This window comes from Triturus cristatus, chromosome 3_1 (genome assembly GCF_964204655.1).
Source record: "Triturus cristatus chromosome 3_1, aTriCri1.1, whole genome shotgun sequence".
NCBI classification, from domain to species: Eukaryota; Metazoa; Chordata; class Amphibia; order Caudata; family Salamandridae; genus Triturus; species Triturus cristatus.
In genome coordinates, this window is record NC_140583.1 from 223,973,668 (window position 1) to 224,000,844 (window position 27,177).

The following is a 27,177-nucleotide window of genomic DNA, read 5'->3' on the forward strand; positions in this document are numbered from 1 at the left end:
GTTTAATCTGAGGCGGCATGGTGGGTAAAAGAACCATGGGTTGGAATGTTACCAGAGCGATTGCCAGTGGTTATACTCATTGCAAGCATTCCTCCCATCACCTTTTGTGTGTTTGATGTACTGCGCTTAGTGGCCAAGGGTATGCCCAGGCGTGGGTCCTGTGCTCTCAGTGCCACTGGAACCAAGCTATGTCCGAACAGAAGAGCCCTAATCAGGGCAAAACTCTTCTTGGGTTGCTTGTGTTCGGCTTCAGGGAAAGCCTTGCCTGACAGCTAGGGATGGACTGTTCCTATTGGAGCAGAGTCAAACCTGATTTGCATTCCATTGGGTCCAAACTAAGGTGTCATGGTGGGCAAGCCAATGTTTTTATGCAAGTGCTACTGTTCCTAATGTTTCCGAGTGATTGAAAGTGGTTAGACTTATTGAAAGTATTACTCCCATCACCTTTTGTGTGTTTGACTGCTTTTTGTTATCTAGTTGTGCAATTTAATCAAACAAATTGTATGTTTATATTTGTTTTATTGTTGCAACATAGAGTACATAGAGAAAGCTAATTGGTTACTGGCGTAGCTTCAACATTCAGCCACTGTCACCTGTTTGTGCGACTTATAACAAAAAGAAAGAAAACTTACCCCTAAACCCCCACTCGAAACCCTTCCCCCTCCCCTGGTTGCCCTTAAAACTAATATGCCACCATGAACATGGAACTGATATTCTTGTGGAAGTCACCTCGGACAAGTTAATGCTGTGGTTCAGTCAGGCGTAACAATTTAAGATACCTGGGGCAGGTGGGCTCTGTAAATTCCTGGTAATTTTTTTAAATTAATTCAGGAAAAAGGTGAAGACATGCCTGTAAAAAGAATATACGTCTTTCAAGAAAACTATGTTATGATGCAGTCACAACCCACTTGCAGTCTTAGAAACCAGATGCCTCTCCACTCACACAGTCATTGCTTTGCTCCTGTACAGCGTTGTCTTTTGACTACCTTCGCACTGTATAAATACTACATACATACATACGTGCATACATAATGACTTCAGAACTGAAATCTTAAATTGTATGATGCTAGCTACTTGTCAACATTTATAACTATTTGGAGGGACCCCAACAACTCTTATCCATAGTTTCCCATAAAGACACATGCTTCATTGGTTTTTGAGTTGACCAAAACTGAACTGGACCAGGTATTCTAGTATCTGCCAGGTCCAGCAGAAATATATTGCAACCAGAACATGTTTTCTCCAGTAATTACCTGGCTGCTGTCATCCTTCTGTAGTGCAAGGAGAGAGACAATAACAAGGAGAGGGTTGACAGATCAGCACCCAGATACAGAGGCTCCTTGAATGCTTCTCCCCAGTCAGCCATTGTCTCTGCCTAAAAACACCCCCAGTATTTTTGGAGAAGTAACATGGCCCCCGTACTTAAATTGAAAAATAATAAGGGCCAGGGCCCTGACCAGAAGGCCACTGCAGCTTGCACCACCCATTGCCCCTTGGTGGTACCACAACAACTACTAACCATCGCTCTCGCCTGGAATTTCCACAGTTCAGATTATTCCAGGTCCCCAAAGCAGAAGGATGGCTAGGGAGGCAGGTATTAGTATCTTCTAATGTATATTATATTCAAAAACAACCATTGTTTTGCTCATCTCTAAATTAGATGAGCCACAGCACCATGTGGTAGAGTGTCATAAGTGTGGTGATGACTATGAATTGCCGGTGCCGAGTGCCGGAAACCAATTAAGTGCCTGTGCCGAGCACCGTAAACCACCAGCTCAAATTAAGCAATGAGATAGCCATGCCTTGGTGTCTCTTCTTCGCTCCACCACAGCACAGGAGGTTCTAAGCAGGCTGCAGAATGCTATGTATGCAGTTCAGGTGTAGACATTCTCAGTGTGCTAATTTGTATGTGTTGGAAGCAAACAAGGCAAAGGACAGCACTGTTTGTAATGTTGTCAAAATGCTGATTATGTTCCCTCTGAGTCAATACTGTAATGAGAGTGAGTCATCAGACAAGGGAGGGCGCCTGTAGCAGACTCACACAAGGCTGCATGCACACAAACAATTTACAGCATTGTTTTGTGGGGAGAAAGCAGGGCGCCTGTCTAAAAGCTGTCATGTCTTTTTCATACACAGCCCACGTTTTGCTAAGTGCATTTGTATGATTGTTTCCCAGTGCTGAAAGTTTTTGTACGCACTGTACTGAATGTGCATGCCCTGCTGTGCTGCGTGGGTTTATGTGCCAGCAGCGCAGAATGTGCCTGCACCACTCTGGATTGAAAACCAGCACTGCTCTGTGTACATTGTGGGGCATATCTTCTAGAAAATGACGTAGCACAGTGCTGCAAGCATCCTACTGCATCGAGCTGAGTCATTAGGAAAGTGCAAGGATGCTTCGTATTTACAGCAATACAACGCCTCGCTGTGCCTTACTCTGGGCTGGCGCAAAATTGGCTGCCTAGCGCCAACGCAGTCACTCTTGCATCATGGTGCAAGGGTGCCTGCATTGTAAGGATGAATGTTTATATGCAGAAAGGGAAACTTCCTGCACAAAAATAATAATTGATGGTGTTTTCCTCCTATGTGTGCTGCAGAATGCTGCGCACATAGAGAGAGCAAAAAACATGGAGAAATAAAGGTATTTCTCCTCACTGCACCACTTTAACGCATCCCCTGGGGAGGTGTTAAATCTGACGCTTTCCCAGGTTTACAAAACCTTGTATATCTGGGAATGCGTCAGATTCCATGATGTTGCGTAGGAACACCCACAGCAGCACCCATGGAACGCCTCTTTCACGCACAGTAATGCATGAAAAGGGGCCATATTTACAAGGCCATGAAAAGCCATGCCAGGTGGCTTTACTTGTCCTTGTAAAAGTGAGCCGGCACAGTGCGCCTCCGGAGCGTCCCTCCGGTGGCATAAAAGTGCCGCTGGGACATTGTAAATATACCCCTGTCTTTGGCACGCTGCATTGGATATGTTTCTATATGTGCCATTCTGCGAAAGGTCTGCTTTTACCTCTACTGTATGTCACCTCGCGCTCATGTGTGCAACTCTTCAGAATTAGTTTGTGTGCGTTGCAAGGTGGTCTGGGGCTCTGTATGCGTATGAAACTGTTAATGTTTGTCTCGCCCTGGAATGGATGTGTCTGTTCTGTTGTGCTCAGTGTCTCTGTGCAGCTGTCATTCTGTGCTGAACATTCCTGCATGTCACAGAATGTTTGTTGCCATTAATATACAAGGGGTGTGGGTCACTTTGTGTTACACGTGTGTCTCGCGGTGCTGAATATGTCATACTAAATATCTTTCTATCACAGGATTTGAAAGTGAATGTCACGCTGCGCTGAATGACTCTCACTGTGCTGCGTGTGGGCCACGCAGCTCTAAATCTGTCTGCAGATACCAAATTTAGCCGAATGTCTTGGTTTCTCATTCTGATAAATGTGTGTGTGTGTTGCACTGCGTTGAATCGAAATGTCACATTGGTGAATCTGGCGGTCATAGTGGATGTGTTTGTGCACATACTTTCATACTTTCGAGGCAAGTTGAGGCAGGGGCGTGCCACCGGCCCCTGCAGCAATGCGGCACAAAAGGGCCCCCAACCCTCCAGGGGCCCCTATAAAGCTGCAAACCTCTGGTTTTTGTGAGATATTGGAGACTCGGATGCCCCTTACAGTGACGGCTCCTCCACTAAGGTGAATAAGCGTCGCCTCACTGCTCAAAAGGAAAAAATTATCATTTTATTTTTCCTATTGCAGTCAGCGGTGGGGCGGGGCTGGCCAGAGCAGGGGGGAAGTTGTGTAGACTTATTGAAAGCATTACCCAGGAAATAGGTGAAGACGACTGTAAAAAGAATATACGTCTTTAAAGAAAACTATGTTATGATGCAGTCACAACCCACTTTCAGTCTTAGAAACCAGATGCCTCATCAATCACACAGTCAATGCTTTGCTCCTGTACAGCGTCGTCTTTTGACTACTCCCTAAGTGCGCATGAACTGTTTGGCCGGCCCTCTAGGGTCGACCAAACAGTTCATGAGCACTTTGCATGTTTCCATCATGGTACATTACATTACACAGCCTTGTGAGGAACATGCACAGGCTCCCTGTTCCCATCTGAGCACTGAACTATGGAGCTCAGACCAATCTCACCATTGCATTGCAGCGTTGTGATTGGCTCAGGGAGCCTATGTGCCCGGGTGCTTCCTGCTGCTGGCCGGGACAGGAAGATGAAGAAGACGAGGAAGGAGGAGAGGCGGCAGCCTGCCGTTAAAGGTAAGTCCTTTTTAAAAAAAATTACATTCCTCTCCCACACCCTGGCGCACCACCCCCTTCCGGTAGCAGCCGCTACTGGCTCCTTATCACATTCTGCAGGGGGCCACAACATTTTGCGTTACGCCACTTTTCAAATGAACAATAACATCTTCGCTTTTTATACGTTTAGGCAACAACAGGTCCTAATTCTTTCAATAGTTTTAAATGTTTCTGACTTCTTTATCCTAAGTGCCAAGGTAGGGGTCATTAATGTAGCCGGAGTGAAACTCTATAACCTACTGAAGTGAACCAGAATGTGTCTGTGCCACACTGTCCTGAATCTGAGTACCACACCGGGCTGGATGTGCCCCTTCATGAGCCTTTTGTGCCACAGGTTGGCCTGGCACAGTAGAATGAGTCTGTGACATTGTGGGATGGATGCGCTCGCACCACAGCTGTAATGTCTGTCACATTGTGCTTAATATGTGTGTGTCTTGTTTTTCTGCTGCTGAGTGTTAAAATGTGGTGCTCAAGTCTTTGTGTTGCATTACATTGAATGTATACGTTTTTATCACATTATGCTGACTGTTTCTGCATCAGACTATGCAGAATGTGCGTTAAACTGTACTGCATATGTTAGTGTCCTACTGTGCTGAATGTGTCATGCTGCACTGGACGTGCAGGTGTGATTTTGTGATGAATATGCTAATGCACTAAGCTCAATGTTTCTTTCTATTGTTGTGCTAAATGCTTGTTTGTGACCCTCTGTGTTGAATGGGGTCTCTGTTACTCTGATAAGTATGTATTCCACACTATCCTGATTGTGCCTGTCACACTCTGCCGGAAGAATCTGCACCCCGCAGTGGCAAGCATGCCTGCCACACATTGGATATATCTGTATCTCACTGAGGCGAACATGCCTGTCACACTGTGTTGGATGTCTGGACATCCCACTGTGGCAAGTGTGCCTGTCACACTGTGCTGAATGCATCTGTATCCCATTGTGGCAAACATGGCTGTCTCACTGTGCAAGATGCATCTGTATGACATTGTGGCAAGTGTGCTTTTCACACCATGCTGGATGTCTCACCATTCCGCTGTGACAAGAGTGCCTGTCGCTGTGTACTGGATGTGTCTACATCCCGCTGTGGCAAGCGTACCTGTCACACTGCTGGATGTCTCTGCATCCCACTATGGCAAGCGTGCCTGTCAGCGTGTGCTGGATGTCTCCATCTCACTGTGGCAAGCATGCCTGTCAGTTTGCTGGATATCGCGACATACCACTGTGGCAGGCGTACTTGTCACACCATGCTGGATGTCTCTGCATCCCACTGTGGCAAGGGTGCCTGTCACACTGTGCTGGATGCATCTGGTTCCCACTGTGGCAGGCGTGCCTATCACTGTGCAGGATGTCTCTGTATCTGATATCCCACTGTAGCAAGCGTGTCTCTCACACTGTACCGGATGCATCTGTATCCCACTGTGGCAATCGGGCCTGTCACTCTGTGTCTGATGCATCTTTAGCCGATTGTGCCAAGCGTGCCTGTCACTCTGTGCCTGATGCATCTGTAACCCGCTGTGGCAAGCGTACCTATCCCTCTGTGCCTGATACATCTGTATCCCACTGTGGCAAGCGTGCCTGTCATACTGTGCTAAGTGTCTCTGTATCCCACTATGGCAAGCTTGCCTATCACACTGTGTCTGATGCATCTGTATCCCACTGTAGCAACCGTGCCTGTCACATTGTGCCTGATGCATTTGTATCCCACTGTGGCAAGTGTTCCTCTCACTCCGTGCTGGATGTCTCTGTATTCACGCATGCTATTTGTCACACTTTACTGAATATGTTTATGCCACACTAAACTGTATGTGGAAATGTCACAATGTGCAGAATCTGTCTGTTACACTGAAATGAAGGTGTATTTCACACAAAATGTATGTCAGCCTCATTCTGTCTACGACTCAGTTCTGAATGTGCTGAATGTGCCCTCACTGTATAGATTGCATCTTTATTTGTGTCTATTTCTTTGCTGATTGGCTGTGTGTGCTCTGAAAATTTGTAATTCCCTCTTTCCCCATTGTGCTGAAAGATACTACAAAATATTCTTATTCGCTTACCAGTGCCTTTGGTACAATATTTTCAGTGCCTCATAATATCAAATAGCTCTGGTCATCTTTATGCGGCGGTGTGCTGCCATTAGTTGGTCACGTGTGGCTTGTGCCATTTTGTCCAATCAGTGGCTCAGCCCTTTCTTGGAAACTACTGCTTCCTGGGGCAAAGGTATGCTCATAACGGCCCCTCTGCTCACGTTAACCCTTTGAGCCCCAATGAGTCCCTTAGGACTGCCCACACATTCAACCGGCTCCTCTCTTTTTAATTTCAGACTGAGAAATATATAGATAACGTCATCAGTTTTCTGAGACCAAGCGCATGCCTCTGGACCACCTACAATGTAAGACCCAAAATGTGCGTTTCCCACGCTCCAGGCGTCCTCGTTTCTGAGGCCTGACGGCACGCCCGAGCGGCCCGGGGACATCTCTAAACAGCAAACAAGCAGAGAGCCAGTGGCCCTCCGAGCACTGGATGAAAGGAGGAGCCGAGCCTTTCAAAGAGTGTGGAGTTGAGCCAAAAATGCTCCCGTGAATAGGGTGCTTTGAATCAACAAGGATGACAAACCACACACTTAATTAAGACAACAAAGAGGGCCTGGCATTGCACAAAAAACATTTGTTGCCAGAAATTTCAACTTCCGGAGGCATGAGAGAGTGATCTTTTTGTGAAGGCCTTGGGGTTTTTGTTGGCCACTCTGGTCCTTTCTTTCTTTCTTGATTAATTTAATGCTTGGTTTGTCGTTCTTGACAGTTCTGTACACTGCATCAGTGGAAGTGCTTTTGGAGTTAATTGACCCAAATTACTGCAGGTGAAGTGGACACCCCCTCCCTGCTCAGCTGTGCGTGCTGTCCCTTCAGCCCTCTGTCAGTTGTGGAGTTACAGGCATGGCTATTGAAGAATTTGACATAGAAACAGACAATAACACATCTTTTGAGTAAGGCAACCTGTTGCATAACTGCAGATTTTTTTCCCTCTTTAGTGAACACATTTTTCTCTAAGGAGTAGCCTCTTTTCTCATATACCAATGAATGTTCGGGGCATGCTGTTTCTCTTTGCACCCTGTGTTGAAATATAGAGTCCTGAAACTTTATGTTACGTGACCTGCAAAACTTTGTTACACAGACTGACATGTCTTCTTGATCTGCTGAAATGTATCAGGAGTGTGATGGTTGAGCAATCACCCACCAAGAGGAAAGCAAGTAGTGTTGACACAACTTTAGTTCCATAAATTAGGGAGCCCTTCCAGCACGGACCTTCAGATCCAGTGGTGCTACTTCAGGTGTTGTCTCGCGTTGATGCGAAACTTCTAGATTGAGTGTCAGTCCATTGCGAATCGTTCAGTTAAACATACAGTTCTGTGGAAAGATGAAAGCAGCAATGTTGACATACGTGAGTAAACAAATTTGGAAAAGTAAGATCAAACCTTAGAAATCAAAGTCTAAAGGCAGTGAATCAGAATTGGTGATAAAGTAGTTCTAGGCTGTGTGCGGCTAAAGTGCGATGGAATGCAATGCCTGCGCCACTCCAACACTAACAAGGTCACTCGTGGTTAATTTATTCTGGTGGTTGGTGCAGGTGGCGGGACCGGCAATCATTTTTGGAAATTAGATCTTACATTTCATCATCAGATTATGATCCGGCGTAAGAGAAAGGCAGAAAAGGGGCAAACAAGGAGGAAGAGACCCTGCTAGACATAAATAATCCGGAAGAATAGGTAGTGAAACAAAGAGGCATGAGGCTTACTCAAGACTAGGCAGGCTTTTGAACTTGTGGGGATGATGCTTGACGTAGAGAGCAGGAAATGGATTATAAATAGGGGAGCAGTTGACGCCTGGGAAAACATAATGTAGGCATTGATGGACAGGTACAAGGATAACGGTCCTCCCTTAAAACCTGAGTTCTCACTCCCAAGCACTTTAATAATATGTTTAATTAAGTTATGATCAAGCAAATAAATTCTGTTGCACCTCCTTGAATACGATTACAGTGGTATTGATAAACCTTAATGAATGGTAAAAATACCACCTCTGCGTTGTCAGATATTGAACCCTTATATGTCAATCCTATAAGTGACAATTTATTTAATGGAGATAGTAGCTTCGCCTGTTTCCAGTAGCCTCATGATGATGGACAATGTATGCATATATCCATAAAAATAGTGCACTCCTGATTATAATAATAATTTTGAGTGCCAGTAACTGCTTGGCCCCAGGCGTCCTGGAGTTCCCAACAGTTTGGGATATTTAAAGTAGCTTTTTGTTTTGGGGATATGCTCTTTCTCTTATTTTATATTGTTTTGTTTTTCTATTAGCCTCCAATCGTGTTATCGATATCTATTGATTTTTCTTGTGGCATCAATTGAATACTAGATGTGCACTCTTGGGCATTGTCAACAAATGTAGAACAATCCGCAGCAGATGAGTACTATTCATTGTATATGTACATCGATTGTATGAAAACAAGTAGAAAGTTATGATTAAAAAAAAGGGCTAGGCAGGCTTTATAATTGACAAGCCCGGAACTCTGCAACGCCCGAGGTAGGACCCTAATAAGAACTTTGGGTCCCTGCCATTATATGTTTTACAACTAGATTCTGTTATACATGTATGATTAGAAAGAGGACTCGCACGAAAGCAAAACAACTTCAAACAAAGAAGTCACATCTAATATCTCTTGATCATGGAAAATGAGGAGGAAATATTGGGTGCCAAACCATCATAAGAGCTGTACCTGTTCTTAACACTAGTTCAATACATTTCAGGTTCTATACCAGTGAAGCTGATTGGTCCCACTGGAACCAACAGGTTGTTCTGGGTAATAGACATCTTGCATAGGATGATGTAGCCTGGAAGCCATCTTATAGCAGGTCTGATGAAGTTCTCTGAGTGTCATAACAAGGCATGCTGGAATGCTGCATCTGTATCTCTGAACCCACATGTACTCATACCTTGGGGTCCGGTGATTCCAGATGCTGTATTAGTGCCTTTGATCGTTTTTCCATATAGGAATGGGGGCTGGCCCCAGGAATCAGTGATGACACACCGATTCCTGCATCGTTTTCCCTCCTTAAGGTACACTTTCCCGCACCTTTCACTAATTTGTTTTTCGTGGTGAAATGTGTGTGAGAAAGACAACTCAGGAGTGCACTGTTCCCACACACCTTGCAGTGCCGGAATACCAAACAGGCAAAGTAGGCACCGGCCTATGAACCCCTCTCCTTTTATGGGTCCCGCGACAACGGATCAAAATAATATTGATTTGATCTTGAAAAGAAAACTTTCTTAAAAATTGTTTCCAAAAGATAGAAAAAAATGAATCAACTCAAAGAAACGGAAACTTTACATTAAAGACTCTATAGATAAAATACTGTATTACTGTAATGTACCCATTAATAATTTAAAGTACATAAACCAGAGACATCAGATTCACATTACAGTTTGTCTCCTAAAAGTTCATCTTCTGGCAGCTGTAGTTTTGTCAAAAAATCCTTGCATTGGGTATTAGGAGACAATTTGCGAGGGGGCCCGCAATTTCGACTGCCGAGCGGCCTCCACAGGATTTAACCTCACAAAAATGAATGTGTCCTCATGTAATGCAACTGGTGCTATGTAAAGCGCTCTGGTACCCGATTCGGGTCAAGCTCGCGATATATAAAACTCTGAATTGGCACTGACATCTTGTAAGGCTGATTTGGCCTTACACTGAAATCTTCAGCTGAATTGGGGTTACCACAGATCTTGTGATGAGGTCACTATAGTTCATCTCTTGTTTTTGTCTAATAATTTGCTAAATGTTACAAGAAAATACCTCTGCTGGATCTCTCTGGAGGATGGGATAAGAACGGCAACAGTGTTGCTCTTGCCTAAAAAAAGAAACACAATGTAAACTATGATGTTGCAAATTACATTCAAAGTTCGAACGTACAGAAAGAAGCAGGAACTAGGTTTGAATTTTTATATCATAGAGTTGTAGAAGGACATGTTGCTGCTCAAACGCGCTCTCTGTTCCGCGTTGTTAAATTAGTAAAATGTGTCGGATTTTCTATTTTTCTTCATGTGGAGGAATAGGAGAGTTGTTGATAGGGTGAGCCAGGTTCACAGTTGTCCTGGGTCCAGCAGGTGCTGGGTCACCATTAAACCCAAGGAGGTTTTTTTAGGTTCCCTTAATAAATGAAATGCATATCTGGGGTCTAAAGACCAAATCATTGCTTCTGGCATTCCGACAACACATCAAAGCTCTCCTATTTTGACTGCATCTGGCATAGACTGTCCCCTGCTCTCCATCCCTTCACACTCCCACATTTACTGTTCCTGCTAAACCTTGCTGTGCCTGTATTGTTTTGCAATGTAAAATACAATTATACTTCCATTAATGCCCAAGCACTACTGGAAACTGTTAAATATATAAATAGAAAAAAATTGCTTGCAGTTTCCGCTCTGCTCCTGTATTTTATTGTGATTGTGTCAGTGCAGAAATGTATCTTCATTAATTCAATCAATCGATGCACAGTGAGCGCGGCTTCTTGAATAGTTCATGGATAGGTTTTAGAATGATAGGAACCCTGCTGCACGCCGAGATGAACTCAGTTGGTTACATCACATGTCCTGAGTGTGGGTCTTCAGTCTTGGCTTGACTTCCCTTCGCCTTTGATGAGGTAGTTCCTTCCTTCCAGGCAGGCCATCTTCCTGGCCTCGGTGGGTTCAAGCAAGGATTGCCGAGAGCCTCATGGTAGAGTTATCAAGCTTGCGTTGGGCTCGTACATCAGCCCCTAAAGAGGAAAAAAGAGACAACAACCCCGTATAAAAATCCTCCTGTTATAAAATACTGGTATGTAACGAGTAGCATTACTCAGCATAGAGGTTACGGCAGGTTGAAGCAAAGGCAACGCAGCTTGTATGCAGGAAGAATGTCATGAAGTGTAGAGGCTAAAAGCATGCAGAGAAAGGTTAATGCAAGGGGCACTGCAGATAGAATTGAGGAGGACCATCCTCAAACGCAAAGCAACAGCGAGGATTACACAAAGTGCGAAACCTGAAGCGAAATGACGCGTCACTGCTCTCAAGAAGCCCACACGTGGAGCCCCAGGCTACATGCTTTTAACAAGGTGTCGTCTGTCCTAAAGGGAGAGCTCGGAGAACAAGCTTCTAAAAATAGTCCCTGCTGTTGCTACTGCTTGTATGAAGCCAGTGACATCAGGAAATACCAGATGTTAAGCGATGAGCTGCTTTTTTCAGATACAGGCCTCTATGTCACACCTCTTGAACTCCTCCATGTCTCACTGGATTAGCCATTTACCAATCCGTTTGGGTAAAAGAAAACATATGCTCTGGAAAGCTAGTGCTTAGTTTGAGCCAGTGGGTGCCGCTGAGGGCCACTGGCACTCACTTTTGGGGCTGGCCTTTATTTATCTGGGGGCCACTGGCACTCACTTTTGGGGCCGGCCTTTATTTATCCTCATCAGACCTTTCCCGAGAGCAAGAAGGCTGCACGACTGTGATAAAGGTGTATGGAGTGTCTGGTAGTGGATGGAAAAGCCATGAGGGCGATTTAAGACCACGCAGCCTTGGTATTCAGCATGCTGACATGTAAAAGCACCAGCTGCAGGTTTCTGAGCAGAGCTTTGGACACCAGCACACATTCTATTGCATATTAAGCATTGGGAAAGCCCATAGAAGTTTAACACGTTTAATGCAAAAATAGCCAGCAAGTATCAAAATTCAGCTGAGCACAGATAGCCACACTAGCATCCCAGACCTTCGCCCCTTGGTCAGTTGAGGCGTGCAATGCTAAGTTACATATGTTTAGGCATTAAATGTATACTCTTTTTCTCATTGCAAAGAAATGGAGCAAAGCACATATGGTACAACTGAAACTAGATACACACTAATAAGCAGGTGGTAGGCTCTCTTGTGAAATGAATGTGAGAAGACTTGAAGAACTTTTGAAAATAAGAGTTTATTGGTCTATAAAAACCATTCAACATCCTTCAATATAGGTAATATAAAAGATTGGCATCACATTAAATACCACCCTTAGTCATAACACTGGGGAGCCTAGTACAGTACACACTCCTAAACTTTGCTTATATTGCTGCAGGGAGTAATATAAAAGAATAGACAAACATTGCAAAACACATTAGACATCACATCAATCATTGTTATTAAAGAAAAGCATATGGGTGATATACAAAGTTTAACATCACATTAAAATGCCACCTAATCATAACACCGGGGAGCTTAGCACACTGCACATTCCCCACTGCTGTATATATTGCTACAGGGAATAATATAAAAAGTATAACTATTACATTAACCCCCCCCCACCCCCCATCACAAAGCCGTGGGCCTGAGGTGCTACAGATTTGCCCGACCTCAACCAGACAGAAGTGGAGACTAGAGCATTGCTGCTGTATGGTGGGCCTCCGCGACCCATCTATGACCTAAGCAAGGCGGGGAAGCCGTTGTGTATAAAATGCAAAGGTGCGTATGCGATGCCAATGAGGATCCCTGCGCATGAAGTGATCTGTGCGCGGTGACTAAAATACGGCCAGACCCCCAGCCAAGCAGCATTGGGGACTAGAACATTGCTGCCCTATGGTGGGCCTCTCATGGCCCACCCTTAGCCTAGGTAGGACTGGGTAGCCGCTGTATATAAAGAGCAGAGGTGCCTATGTGAGGCCTACAAATAAGCCAAGTGCACAGCAAGGCAGGATAGGTGTTTAGTGCTTTGAAAGAAAACTTCCTACACCCCTAGCAGCCCACCTTGGATGGAGCTGGGAAGCTAATTACTGACCATGAGTGCTACCGCATGAGTGCTACCGCATGAGTGCTACAGCATGAGTGCTACCGCATGAGTGCTACCGCATGTAGTGTAACGCCCATAGTGGTGGCACTTGGCATTTGCGCGGTTGGGGATTAGGCCTTATTATTCTTACTACCCCACTAGCAGCCCACCATTAGCCTACGGCAGGATAGGAGGATATTGTCCATCACACCCCTTTTCAAGCCAGCTATAAATCCTCATCACCTCCCCCCCTCTTTTCCAGGGGGGGGTCAGTCTCGGACCACCCAGCACCCTAAACAAAGTTCTTGGCTTTAACCAGGTCTTCAAATATGTAAACTGGACCAGTCGAATATTAAGCATCACAATCCGTGGATTTATTGGCACCATTACTGCAGATTTACACCACCTAATTCCTAGTGTTTTGAACTACCTTCACGGCATGGACCTCCGCTGCGACCCTAAGCAGGGACAGATACAAAGGACATGCAGTAGCGTCTCATTTGTCTGCAAGCACTTCATGTCCTCCGTTGACAATCTTCCTGCCATTTTCGCCTGCATTCTGAGGTGGAAAGCTCTCCTAGTCTCATTGACAGTAGTTTCTGCCTAACCATAAGAGAATAGGAAGCTTCTAAGAAAGGTTGGTCTTTTTGGTCATTGTAGGAACTTAACACCAACCATCTGTGGGCCTGCTTGGCCGCCATTTCTTTATCCTCTAGCTGGCTCTAGAGTCTAACACTTTTGTTTACTATTCTCTTGAATGCCTGCTCGGTTATATCCAGCATCCACAACTCCCCCAACTTGAGTTTTTCTATGCTGTTTTTCTGTGCTGTCCCCAAGGTAATTTTTGTAATCGCCTTTTCCTCTTTGGAGGTTGATTTCGGACCAGACATGATGCGCTAATGCCTCCTTAGCAGCATTTTTCAGCTTGTGACAGCATTTTACAAACACTCCTTGCTTTGCGAGGGTCCACCTTACCAGTGAGAACTCCAGCCTAACCTGCGCTGGCGATGCTGATCTCGATAGTTGGAAAGCTTGCTTGTATGTTTTCGTTGTAATTTTATCCAGTAGGCTGGCATCTGAACCCAACATTATTTCACCTCTATATGAGAGGGCTGGCATCAATTTTAACTTGATTATCGAGGCCAGGGGTTTGAGATTATGTCCCCCGAAGGGTTTTTTGCTAGAGTCGAAAACACAAAGTTTAGGGCCAACGTTTTTCCTTTAATTGCTCCCTTTGCAGTGCAAATGAGGCCCTTAAGTCTATCTTGACACCTTGATAAACATAGCTGCCTGTGTCGTCTTTTGTGGATCCATTACGGTGCCATTTTCTCTGCTTGGAGATACGCCTCTTCCCCGGAATGACCCTGGTTTTCTTGAGATTGATCTCTAGGTGGTTTTAAACGGCGTACGCCGCAATGCGATGAATTAGCCTCTGCAGCCCTATTCTGGTGTTACTAAGAAGTAATAGGTCACCTGCATAGAAGATGTTCGACAGTGGGAGACCACCAAGACTCTGGCCATGGGACGTCTGCTCGTCAAGTGCCGGGAGAGGTCTGAGATGTATAGGTTGAATGGGAGGGGTGCGAGGACACACCCCTGCTTGAGGTCAATCGATGTCCTCGCCTCCCTCGTAGGTTTCATCTGCGACCTTGATCTTGACCCAAGTGTTTGCATAGAGCAGATCAATTGCCCTCAAATTGTTGTCCGGGATTCCCCAACACGGTAGCTTTTCCCACAGCCTGTCACGCAGAATGCGATCACCGCTGCTTTGAAGTCGACGAAGCACAAATCAGTGGCGGATTGTGTTCACAAGTGTGATGGCTGTGGACCCACCATTCAATAAGGAGAAGACAGGTGGGCAGGCAAGATGAGCCCAGCCATAGGCTGCTTGTTCCATACTGAAATAGATTGGAGATTGTTGTTTTTGGGTGGGCATGTAACTGCGCAGACTCGGACAAGGACTCCCCTCGCCCATCGTGCTCAAGCCAGGCCAGTTGCGTCAGCTGTGGGTCTTGGCCTTCTTTCGGTGCTTTGGGTTTTGTTCTCCCTCGTGCGCTGACTGTGTGCCCTGGTAGTGTACGAGGAGCATAGACAGTGGGGAAAGGCAGGCGGCAGAGTCAAGGCTGGGGTGGGGTGGGGCGATTGTGAGAGCTGGGGTCCACCCATGACTTTGTGTTTGCCAGTGTTTGAATGGGCAAAGGGCTTGGAAAAAGTCATTGCTTGGATGGATTTTCGAAATTTCTGTTTTGCACATGTGGCAGCATCTTTTAATCCGGGCACAAGCTGACAATACTCGCCATGCACAGCCGGTGAGCGCTTTCAGCTGTGATCATGTGTCTGCTGTTTTTTAAATTCAAGGCACTGGTCCATGAATCGCATGTACAAGGTGAGGGGATGTGGCTTAACAACCAGAGAGGCTGGCTTTAAAGCTGGGGAACCGGGTTTGAGTCTGTGCCTAAAACTGAACATTTCTGTTTGTAATGCAACTGGTGGCTCATGTAAAGCACTCCGATACCTTTCGGTCGAGTTCGTGCTATATGAAACTGCAAAGAAAACAAGCATTGGCATAGCCAAAAGACCTCGCCTTTGAGACTTTATACGTTTTTAGCCATGCAGCATATTATCCTGGGTGCTTAACATTTACATATTTTACTACGCATAGTACTTGGTGGCTATGTGGGCGGTGTTAGGGAGATTGCAAGCAAAACAAACTTAGACCTGTAGGCTACCTTTCATGGCATTGCAGGTTTTCAACTGCTCACATATGTTAATTGATGAAGAAAGTAAAGTGATTTTTACAGGAAAGGGGCCAAAACAGACTGAACATTTGTTAAATCATGATTGGTTGGACCGATAGCATGTTTTGGAAAGTTAGAAACAAGAATGAGATCAAAAGGTTTTCTGTAGCAATCTGCTGGTGAGATGTGAATTCATTAAAGTGATGACAAAGTTGAGGAAAGAAAGTGATGCAGTTGATTATTAAACTTGAAGTGAAAATGTGCAAGTAGTATGGTTGGAGTACAATGTACAAAATAACCCAGAATATTACCACATTCGTCAAAGAATCGTGCCGGGGATGGAGAGTCATTGTGCATGTATTAAAACAGACGAGAACTGATGTACGGTGGTGTTCAAAAGACAAAATAATGGTAGTTGGGGAAGCAAAATCTAATCTCACCTTAACAAATATGGAGGTGTTCATGAAAAAGGGACACGTTCATTGTGGAGGGTTGTGGGAGTACGCAAGTCCATGGAATCAAACATCTTTCTCTGATTATTAATTACCTAGTATGGGAGTGAAAGATGGAATTACGAAATGATGGAGGGGTGTTTTGGGAGGTGTTCGGATAATGTAGATATAAAAAAGGACCACACTTTTAAAGGAAACACTACAGTAACCGGTTTATATCCCCTCTGACGGCTAGTGGTAGTCCAGAAATTGTGATCTAACTAATTAGAAATACCATTACACACCACGTTTTCACAACACGTCTAAGTGTTTTAGGAGCGCGGACACATAAATATAACAATCACTAACAAGTCTTTGCTGAGCCATACAGCAAATTCGTCTGGTGGTCTCCCTATGCGTTGACAGGCTCACAAGACACGACCTTAAGTCTCGTAAAAAGACACCAGAAACCGATCAAGAAACATGTTCAGTGGGAAAGAGGGCATGATGGAGTAGAAATTGACTTTATTGCTCATCCGGATCCTAACTGCAACACGTTTAAAATACAATGAATCCTGATGGGCAACAGGCGACAAATTCTAAACCCCGGGCCCATCGTTCTACGACCCAATACCTGCGAGACACTAAATTACTACCACCCCTAACATCTATTGGAACTCCAATAATCTCCCTCAAATTTTACATGCGAGCAGTTTGAAAATGTAGCAGTTTTCAGCTAAATTACTCAAATTAGCAGAGCACCATCTCACACCGTGTTACCTGGAAGATGGCGAATCCGGCGGAAAGAGCTGTGTTTGTGCTCGTGAAGCCCCAAACCGCGTAAAATACTTAAACTGTGCATGCCGCATGAATACGAACAGGGAAAAATGTCCCTTTAGTTTACAATGCATACCTTCAAATACAAACATCAAAGAATTTCTATACCAAAAATAAAGGCACATGTCTGCCCAAAGTGGCTGCAATGATGAAACAAGCAAAAGCGAAAGCACAGCGTGTTGTTTGTAACCTGACCCACGAGGAATGCAGCTGCCACCCTGCGCGCCGCTGCTCGCTCCTGAGAGCAAAACGCCGTTGGAGTGAACAATACAAAAGAGGTGGGACATGCACCCGCCTTTAGCCATTTGCGTGCTTTCATTTTTGAAAGACACACGCAAAAGCCAATCCTATGTGTGGGAGGAGTCAGACCCACACAGAATAGTATAGAGTGCTTACAAGAAGCCTCGCAGAGCAGTGCATGCAAGCTGGCTCAGGTTCGACCTTAAAACACGCAGCTCAGCTGTGCCACAACTAGGCCATGTAAATATAACTGGCTTCGTATCTCTGGTGCATAGCAGGATGCCTTCCCTCTAAACGACTAGAGCACAGAGTGCGAGGCCAGGCCTGATACTGCTCCTTCCACCTCTCGCCGCAAGTCACATAGCAGAGCCTGGTATCGCGCACCATGCTGCAAAACATCAGCGGCAAGAGAGCCTACCATGCAGCAGGGTAACTTGCAGCAGGGCCAGAGCTGGTATGAGTGACATTGCGGTGTGTATGGCAGAGTGTGTGTCTAACTCTTTGTGTGTGTGCGGGTGCCCATAAATTGTTTTGCAGGTAAGAGGACCTCTAGATAAGGTATCTAAAACAAATATGCCATAAAGAAGTTCAATTACAGAGCATAGAGACCGGATATGGTGTTACAGCCAGGGATGACGACTTTCGAACTGGGAAACCAGGTTCGAGTCTCCGCATCAGCTCAACAACTTGTGATTCTAGGCAAATCACTTAATCTCCTCGTGCCGCTAAAACATGCATCTGACCTTATATAATGAAAATGGCTTTCATATAAAGCACTTCAATATATTCAGGTCGAGTTTGTGTTATATTAAACTGAAAAAAATAATGATGAGAAAAATACATTCCTCTTGTTTCAAACGAAGTTTGTTACCTCGTATATTTAAAGTACATGACATGAGTCAAATGCTTTAAGCACAAGCTTATGTGTGTCTGTCTTTTGAGTGACAGCCGTGTAGTGATTGAATCATCAAGTGACCTTCTGTGGCCTCCTCAAATTTTGCATTAAAGCAGCTGTCACGTCTACATTGTTCTATATCAGCACAACGTGAATGCCCAAACTACCAAATGACAAGGATCTCCCAAAAACTGAATGTTATTGAGTGGAGCTGGCATTCGGTGCTTATGCTTCTAAGTGCACTGATATCTTTTTTATAACTAAACCAGCTGATCTGGTGCCACCCACCATCGACAAACTGCCCCTAGTAGCCTCTTGGCCCGATTTCTAGATAGTAGAGCCCTTGCAATCATGTAAATACACCATCTATGGCACTAGTCATCATCATCTGAATAAAAGTCCTCTAGCAACATGTAAAAAAAAAATGCACTGCCTGAAAACTTCAAATAGGCGTAAACGAAAACAACTAATTTTAAATAATACTGCTGGGAAAAGTATTAAGTAAAATGGGACTATAACTATCACTGTGAATAACCGACGGCATCTCGGTTAATAGAGGAACAAGGCAGGGATGCCCGCTTTCTCCTCTCCTATTTTCGCTAGCCATAGAACCACTAGCAGAAAACATACACACCAAGGTAGGCGAGGGCGTCCCACTTGGGGATGGCATACACACAATATCATTATATGCCGATGACCTTCTAATATATATTTCAAAAACATGCACTCGATCCCACCAAGATTGGCACAAATACTGGGGCACTTTGCTTTCCTCTCAGGACTAACAGTTAACGCATCTAAATAGTGCTTATACCCCTTTGATGAGAAGTGCCAAGATACGATATATGTCCCTAAAAGGGTGCACGTAAAATGGCAGGTAGATGCATTCCGCTATCTAGGAATAGGAATATATAGACGGCTAACTGACTTGCTAGATTGTAACCTGGGAAGAGCGTTGACTGCTGTCCGCTCTCAGATGACTTTCTGGGGAACACTTTCACTGTCGGTAACAGGCCACGAGGCCCTTACCAAAATGGTGATCCTCCCAAGGTTTCTCTGTTATTTTGTTAACTTGTCACAATACATTCCCCCCTCCTTCTTTCTTCCAATTGAGAAATTGGCCATAGATTTCATTTGGGGCAACTCCCGACTCCGAGTGACTATGAGGAACCTCTACTTGCCCATGCACCAAGGGGGGTCTCGCAATTCCAAACTAGAACAGTATTACCTGGTGGCACATTTGCAATGGGTGGTGAGACGGCTGGTGGGCCGCCAACTCTGTGTTACAGCGACCACTCAACCGCCCTGCTCCTTAACTGCTCTGATTAGGCTATTTCACCCTTGCGTGAAGATAAAAACCCCAGATTCACTGCTACTTGGTGTGGCGTTTAGATGTTACCGCGGGAGCCTACACATCACTAGACATGTCACGCCATACGTGCCCACAATCCCACTAGAGGGAATGCCCAGAGGACAACTGATGACCACAGCAGCCGAACTATGGGGCTGGTGAGAGGCGGGGATCCAGGATAAAGGAGATTTATACCGGGAGGGTTCCTTCATCCCATACAACATATTAATAGAAGATAACGGATTACACCTGGGCCAAATCTTGCTGCACTGTTCACTACTGGAGGCCCTGGCTTCTAAATGGGGGGATTTAACCAAAGAATCCCAAACTCACCTAATCATGCAGTATCTACACATAATGCAAAAGCAGAACCAAGACGTTTCCCCGCGTCCATGTAACTATCGGCGTGTGTAAGGCTATAGGGGACCCATAATACGAAGGACTATTTATCCATAACGGTCTCGGCTATAAGCCTTCCGCTGTTGCAGTTGAGGACAATCTATATACCACGGACTACGCGGGGGATGATTAGTGTAACATAAGAAAGAACACGGGGTGGAAGGCATACGAAGAATTTCATACAGGCTTGATCCCCAATACCATTTTAGCAGTATAAACAGATGGAGTTTGAATCACAAGAATAATGTTGGCATAAGAAACGACATCAACTACGAAAGAAGCACAGAATATTGAGAGAAAACAACTATCTATGGTCTTGAGGAAGATAGTGGCATAAAACATAGCCTATCGAAACGCGTCGACGCTTATGGAAAACACACAATCCACAGAAACGGATACATGCTTATAGGGATAAAGAACCCAAAACATCCCACAAGCGGTTAAAGTCCAGTATTTGTTTTGGATGTGTGAATATATGACAAAGTGTATTGTCTTTTGTTGTTGTGTTTTCTCAGTTATGCTGGTTCATAACGAGGTGTGTGTAATGTAACAAATTGTTCTGTCTGTATTTTCTGATTATTTGGAATATCAAATGACATTTTAGCTTTTTTATCTTTGTTTTTGTTCAAATTGAATATATTGCTGGAATTATTTTCTCTGCTTTGATCAATGTTAAGTAGGGACTAGAATAGATCGAGTTTTTAATGGTGATGTATAACATGCTTGACAAATAATAAATGGTAGCTATATTTTTATAAAAAACGTGAGAGTGTGAAAATTATGTTTTTGAATTACATTGGTTTGAATATTCAGTCAAGGGACTGCTAGTTGACACTTGTAAAAGTATCCTATTCCCTTGATCTTTTAAGGGATCTCTCTCTACTTTCTTACAAATCTACACATAATGTGACATGGTGTCTTAAGACAAACTTAAGACAAAATCCTAACTTCTGTGAATACCAAAAGTAGTAAGTTTAGGATTTTGTCTTAAGTTAGTTCTGTAAATCGGCCCCTTCATCCGATGGTTCGCTGCATAACTGAGACAACACACAGCAGGCACCGCTTCGTCGTCACTGGGAGGAAGACATGCAACGTCGCTCACAGACCCCGAGTGGGCCTCCGTATTGGAAAGCCCAGTATGTATCCCCAAAAATGCACGCCTATACCAAATACAATATTACATCACACAGAGAGCATACCTCACATCCGCTAAAATTAAACTATATTTTAGCCGCGTGGACACCTCCTGTCCCCGCTAGCCCCCATAGAAGCTGATCTACTCCATGTGCTATGGGAATGCCCCAGCCTCCACAGGTATTGGACAAAGATGGCAGATACCCTTACCCTGTGTACAGACCGTTCCCGCCCATTTGAATTGTCAGTATACATACTGCACTTGTATCGTAGAAGCCAGGCATACAAGGTGACTTCAAGGTTCACTGATCTGGGCATAGCAGTGGCGTAAAAGACGAATCCCCCAGAGATGGAAGGCTCCGGATCCTTCACACATACTAGTATGGAGACGCTCCATGCTGACGGGGCTAAGGCTGAAAGCATTGCGCTACATCGGGAAGACACCATGGGTACCCGCAAAACTCCACTCGCTGCAAGCCCGGATGTAGTATTAACTGAGTTACAAAACATACACTGCAATGATACTGAAGATTCACCTCATTGCGTCCCTCTGCCTAGAGGTACGCACTACAAAATGATGGTATGGAGCACTGAAAGGGTGTTCTAAGAAAGCAGGAAACAAATGTGGGTGTACGCTCCCTAATTTTGCCCCTCAGACACAAGATAATCTCTATTGAATGTGCGACAATCCCAAAGACACACCAAGCGGGGGACCAAAGAACGCTCCGACCCATTACCATACGATTACCTGTTATGTTTTCAGTTGCCCCTGTTGCATTAGCACCCACCACCCCAGTTTCTAGACCACTGCTCAGAAAAACCGAATAGAATCGCCATGCAGCGCGCATGCATAATCTCCAGAGTCCATACAAACACCAAGGAATATCATTCAAGACGTAAATACAAACAAGAGTCGTGTATACGCACCGCAGTAGCAAACCTTGATTATAACTGCCTTGATGTATAAATGATGTCATTGTACACAATCAGTGATTGCTATCAGTAGAAATTTAATATGTGCTTGTCCACCCTGTTTAAGAAAAAAACGAATAATATTAAAAACAGATTGGTCCCAAAAAAAAGTAACTACCTTCTTGATAGCAGCATGTAAAGGAGCTATGCTCAGTGGGTGCAGAGACCATACCCTATTCTATCTTTGCATCACTATCTGAAATAGTTGCATCACTCTGGAAGGAAATTGTAAACTGGAATTTTCTGTTGTTTAAAAAAAAAAACCTTTTCCAACAAAGCTTGTAAGCCGCTCACATACTTTTGTAATCGCACACCTGAATCAGTTTTGTAATCTGTCTAAACTACTGTGTATAGCATGTAGATGTTTGGTGAATTAGTGTATAAGTCCAAATCTATCCCATTATTTAATTTATAGAGTTTAATATAGCACTGATGATTTGACTTCCCACATGTCCAACTATCAGCTTACATACATACTCCTCTAGTGGGTTTATGCTAATATAAGCCACTCTGAAAACATTTGCTGCCTGTTATGCTTCAACATCAATCTATTGGTTCTACTTACATATTATCACAAATCAAACACATTTATTGGAAGCTGATTAAAATTAATCTCTCGCTCCTCTGCACGATTACGGCTTGGTCCCGCAGTCTTACATTTACTTATCTTACTGAATTGAAGTTGGTGCCACAGGCCTTTATTTTCTCTAATCTGTTTTGCCTTCTCAAGCTTTTTTAAGCAAATTATTCTTGGAGGGGAACCCCACACAAAGTCTAAGCCTTTATTGTGTCAGTCAGTGTCGCTTACACCTGGAAAGGTGAAAACATACTTTATGCCTCTCCCCTTTGAAGAGTCACCAGCCGCCACTGATGATTCAAAACCATAAATATTTTAACAGAGTGATATTTTAGTAAGCGATATTTAGGTCATAATAATTACGATATTCTGACAACTATGTTGTTTTCCCATACCTAAATATCAGCCAACTTTATTACAACTAAAGAGAAGTGGAAATAAAAGGGAAAGGTCATTATAAGCCGGCTACTTTGCATAAACGTTCCCAGGGACCTCTGCACTCATGGCCATGTTTTGAAGCATAGAAACGGACAGTGGGGTTCTTGAATTGTTGTCTGTGGGTGTCGGAGGTGGGCAGCTAGCAAGCCAGTGCCTTTTGAGGCCACATGTCCATTGGTGTTAGATACTATAAGGTAAAGGAGGACCCATCTTAACTTTGTTATTTGAGGTAATATTGTAATATTCGGAAATCAACAAGAAGAGGTCTGCTATACCTGTGTAATTTGACAAGACGCAATTAAGTCAATTTCTAAGGTGAACCACTCTTGCTGGACCAAGCATGCAAATAGTGACACAAATCAGGTTACCATATTTTTATTATTTTTATTATTTACAAAATGATTAGAAACAAATCATGAATGTATGAATCATATGTTAACAAACACTCAACTGGCAGAGGACATTGAGATCCTATAGGTCAATAATTCCCATGGACAATCTAAGACACAAATCATTCAAACATTCTCACTCTCACTAGACTCATACAGACCATGAAAACACACTAAACATACATCCTAAAATCTGGAAAGTAATAATTCAGAGGCCCAAAGTAACTGGCATATTTGGTTTGTATCCCTGTCAGTGATGAAAATAAATATCCTATTGATAATAATAGGTGACCAAAAAAGAAAAAAGGGGAAGACAAAAATTGTCCTTTGATTAGATATATATAGAGATAAGACACAAAGTTTCAATAAATCTATGAAGTTAACATTAATATAATATCACACTAAGGAACAAATTAATTCAAAACGCCGACGCGCGTTTCGGTGTAACACCCCCTTTCCTGGGGTATCACCTTCTTCAGGGCGTGAAATTATCCTTGTCATATTCATCATTTTTAGGTCTCGCCTGACCCAGCGCATGCGCTGGTCTGGCGCTGGTCTGGCGAGACTTATTGAGAGGGCTCCAAAAAGTGCTACCAGGCCAGCCTAGAGCTGCAGTGCATGTGCGCGGGTGCGCGTGCTGTGCTTGACCGCGATTCCTTTCACTTTCACGGCCGCATGGCCGCTTTGATGTTTGATCGCAACCACTTTCACTTTCGCATAGCCAATAGGTCTCGCTTTTGGGACCTTATAAGTATTTAGTTATGCAACTGTTGGTTAACTAACTAACTAACTGACAGGTTAAACAGTCAGTTAGAGAACACCTCCTGACTAAATCATGTTTGGGTATCGAGCCCTATTTATCTTATTTCCATAATGCCCATGAGAGATTTATAATGACACGGTTTAGGCTCAATCTATTGCACCACATACTAGCTGATCCGGCAGGATACACAACGTCCATAGAGTTGAAGGGGCCCGTGTGGCTGCGACCATCGGTCTCCTCAGGATACCCTTCACTTTGTTTTATTATGCCCTTTTTATTCACTACCTAGGAGTTTGTTTTTAAAAAGTATTTTAAAGACTTCTAGATTTAAACATGCAAAGGTGGCCCTGTTATTTTTTTAAATTGTCTACAGACACACTGACCCTGTTCTGCACTGTAAACTTTTTAAGGGCAGCCATCAGATTCAGAAACACAAGAGGTACCAGATGAACAAATTGTGATGGGAGCGAATATATATCACTTCTAAGCTGTCAAACTATTATGTTCCTCTCTTAATTTTGATGTTTTTTATATGTACCTTTGTGGCCCGTGATGTTAGCCTCTCATTGGTCTTTAATATGAATTTTATGTGATAAGGGGTTCCCACTCATGGAAGGATCGAATATGTATTATTATAAGCAGTTGACTGTTTTTTTTTTTTATATTACGATGTATTTGATCTGCACTTTTATGGTGTTTTTTTATACCGAATAAAGTATTATTATTGGCTATGCCAATGCTTGTTTATCTTATTTTAAGAAAACAAGTTGAACATGGTCCCCCACCCCTGCATTCAAAGGGGCTTGCAGGGACCGAGGATGCTCAGGTGAGATGCAGTAATAGGAATGTGCTAATGTTGAGTCACTGTGGAGATGCTGCGTTCTTCGCGTTATAAGATGGAACCCCAGTCTCATATAATGTGACGTCCCTCTCCCGTGAGTTTGTATTTGTGTAAGGAGGCCCCGCATGAAACTCGCATGCCTGTTCGTGACTGACCTGTTATTTGCAGACGTGTTCCATGCTCCTCGAGGCCGGAGGGCATGTCTGCGTTCTTCACAACAATAACCAGAATAACTACGTATTTAAGCCGGAAATAGGCGTCTGAAAAGAAACAGACACCAGAGTTTCCACCTTTGGTCTGTAAGGGCTGGATGGATACAGGACAGATGTCCTGGCTAAGTGATGCTAATGTAAATGTCGCTGACTTAGATACACGGAATTTAGTTGTATCTCCTAGTTATATCATGAGCATATAGTACAAGCCTCTTTTTTAGATATTAGAAAAATAAGGGCAAAAACATTTTTGCACCATTAATCTTTTTTATATTGATATATACCTGCCACCTAGTGGCTGGATCCTGAATAGTACAGACGAGTTATAAAAATCCAGTAAAACACTGGTTCCCAAACCTTTCAGAAACACGACCCAATTACAAGGACACATGTGTGTGATCCACCTAGCTTTAGTGGACATGAGGCAGACACTTCTTGGTAGCGCATTTTATTGGCATTTGGATTGTGTACCGTACATTACGCCACAATATACTCTCATAATGTTTCTTCAGCAATTTACAACCGATCACATGTCACATGTGAGGTTTGATCATGTATACAGGTCAGAAGCAAGGTCATGGGTAAAGTACAGGGTCTTCTATTGCATGTCTCTGCCTCCTGCTGTATCCACATAGCGTGTCGCTGCACACAGGCCCAGCACGATCGAGTCTTGCGTATATTTGGGGGTTTACACTCATGAGATTGCATTATTGAAACAGGGAGTGTTATGCAGCCATTTACACGCCTTAAAGTGTTAACAAACAAACTTTAATAATTCAAATAGGGCAGGAAGGAGTCTACACATATATTTGTACGCTGGGCTGGGTGGAGCTATGGGTGCTCGGGAAGAGCCAGTGTACATGGTGTCCGCACCTGGTCTTGGCTTGTCTGTGGGGTTTTGTCTATTTTTCACGGGAAGGAGTAGCAATCACTTTACCTATCTTCTAAATATGGCCCAGTTCTGTCGCTGGCCTGTTAGTCCGTATATTTTAGACTGTCGTACCTCGCTGCCTTCAGCTTCACTGCCAGTATGGCTGAGGTGTTCCCATGTGACTAGTGTATCCTCCCATTGCCCAGCAATCAGGTGTTGTCTCTTCTGTTTCGCCTCTTCGCTATCTAAGGCCCGACCCTGTGCACCAGCCGCTATTACCACATCATGGTTACACACACATGTTCCGCGGTCCCGTGGCAGCTTTCCATGCCATGGCTATTCCCTTTGGGCCAACGCCAAAGCGAGGTCCATACATTTATTGGGTGGATGGGGGAGAGGCTCAACAGACAGTTTTCTACTGTGGGTGTAAGAGTGCGCCCCAGTGTGGTGTTGATCTTGGATATTACTTCGGACCAGAATTTGCGTGGTCTCTCACAGCCCCATATCACGCGTATAAAATCCGCATCAGGCTGATTACACCTTGGACATTCTCGTGGTTCCCCTCCATAAACCATAAGTAAGCGGTGGGCTGTCAGATATGACAAATGTACAAAGTTAAATTGTGTGTACTTCAACCGTGTGTTGCAGGAAATCTTCTTAGGGGATTCCAAAACCCTGCCCCATTCCATGTCCGTTAATCCCCGGACAAGGATTCGTTCCCATCTGTCCCATAAGACTCGTAGTGGAATAAGAGAAACCCTAAGCATGTTTGGCAAAGGACCATTTAAATTGGTGGCCAGCTGAGCCCAGGGTGACCAGTGAGTGCCGTACTGTATGCGTTTCCAGTTCATCTCTGCCTAACCCCCATAGTTGGCCAAACGCTCAAGCCAGCACCTCATACTGCGGGAACTGCCCCGGCAGGAGGCCACATCCTCCATCA

General features: G+C 44.2%; 1 protein-coding gene and 1 long non-coding RNA gene across 2 annotated transcripts in view; one reads left to right on the plus strand and one right to left on the minus strand.

The window, feature by feature from the left end:
* Nucleotides 1-27,177, plus strand: part of DAPK2 (death associated protein kinase 2) — a 409,280-nt gene that overhangs the window by 293,339 nt on the left and 88,764 nt on the right. The gene's annotated exons all lie outside the window — the stretch shown is intronic.
* LOC146859972 (uncharacterized) overlaps nt 11,028-27,177 on the minus strand; it is a 108,096-nt gene continuing 91,946 nt past the window's right edge. Inside the window, exon 3 of the long non-coding RNA XR_014978747.1 lies at nt 11,028-11,134. This is a non-coding gene — a long non-coding RNA (uncharacterized LOC146859972). The remainder of the gene's footprint in view (nt 11,135-27,177) is intronic.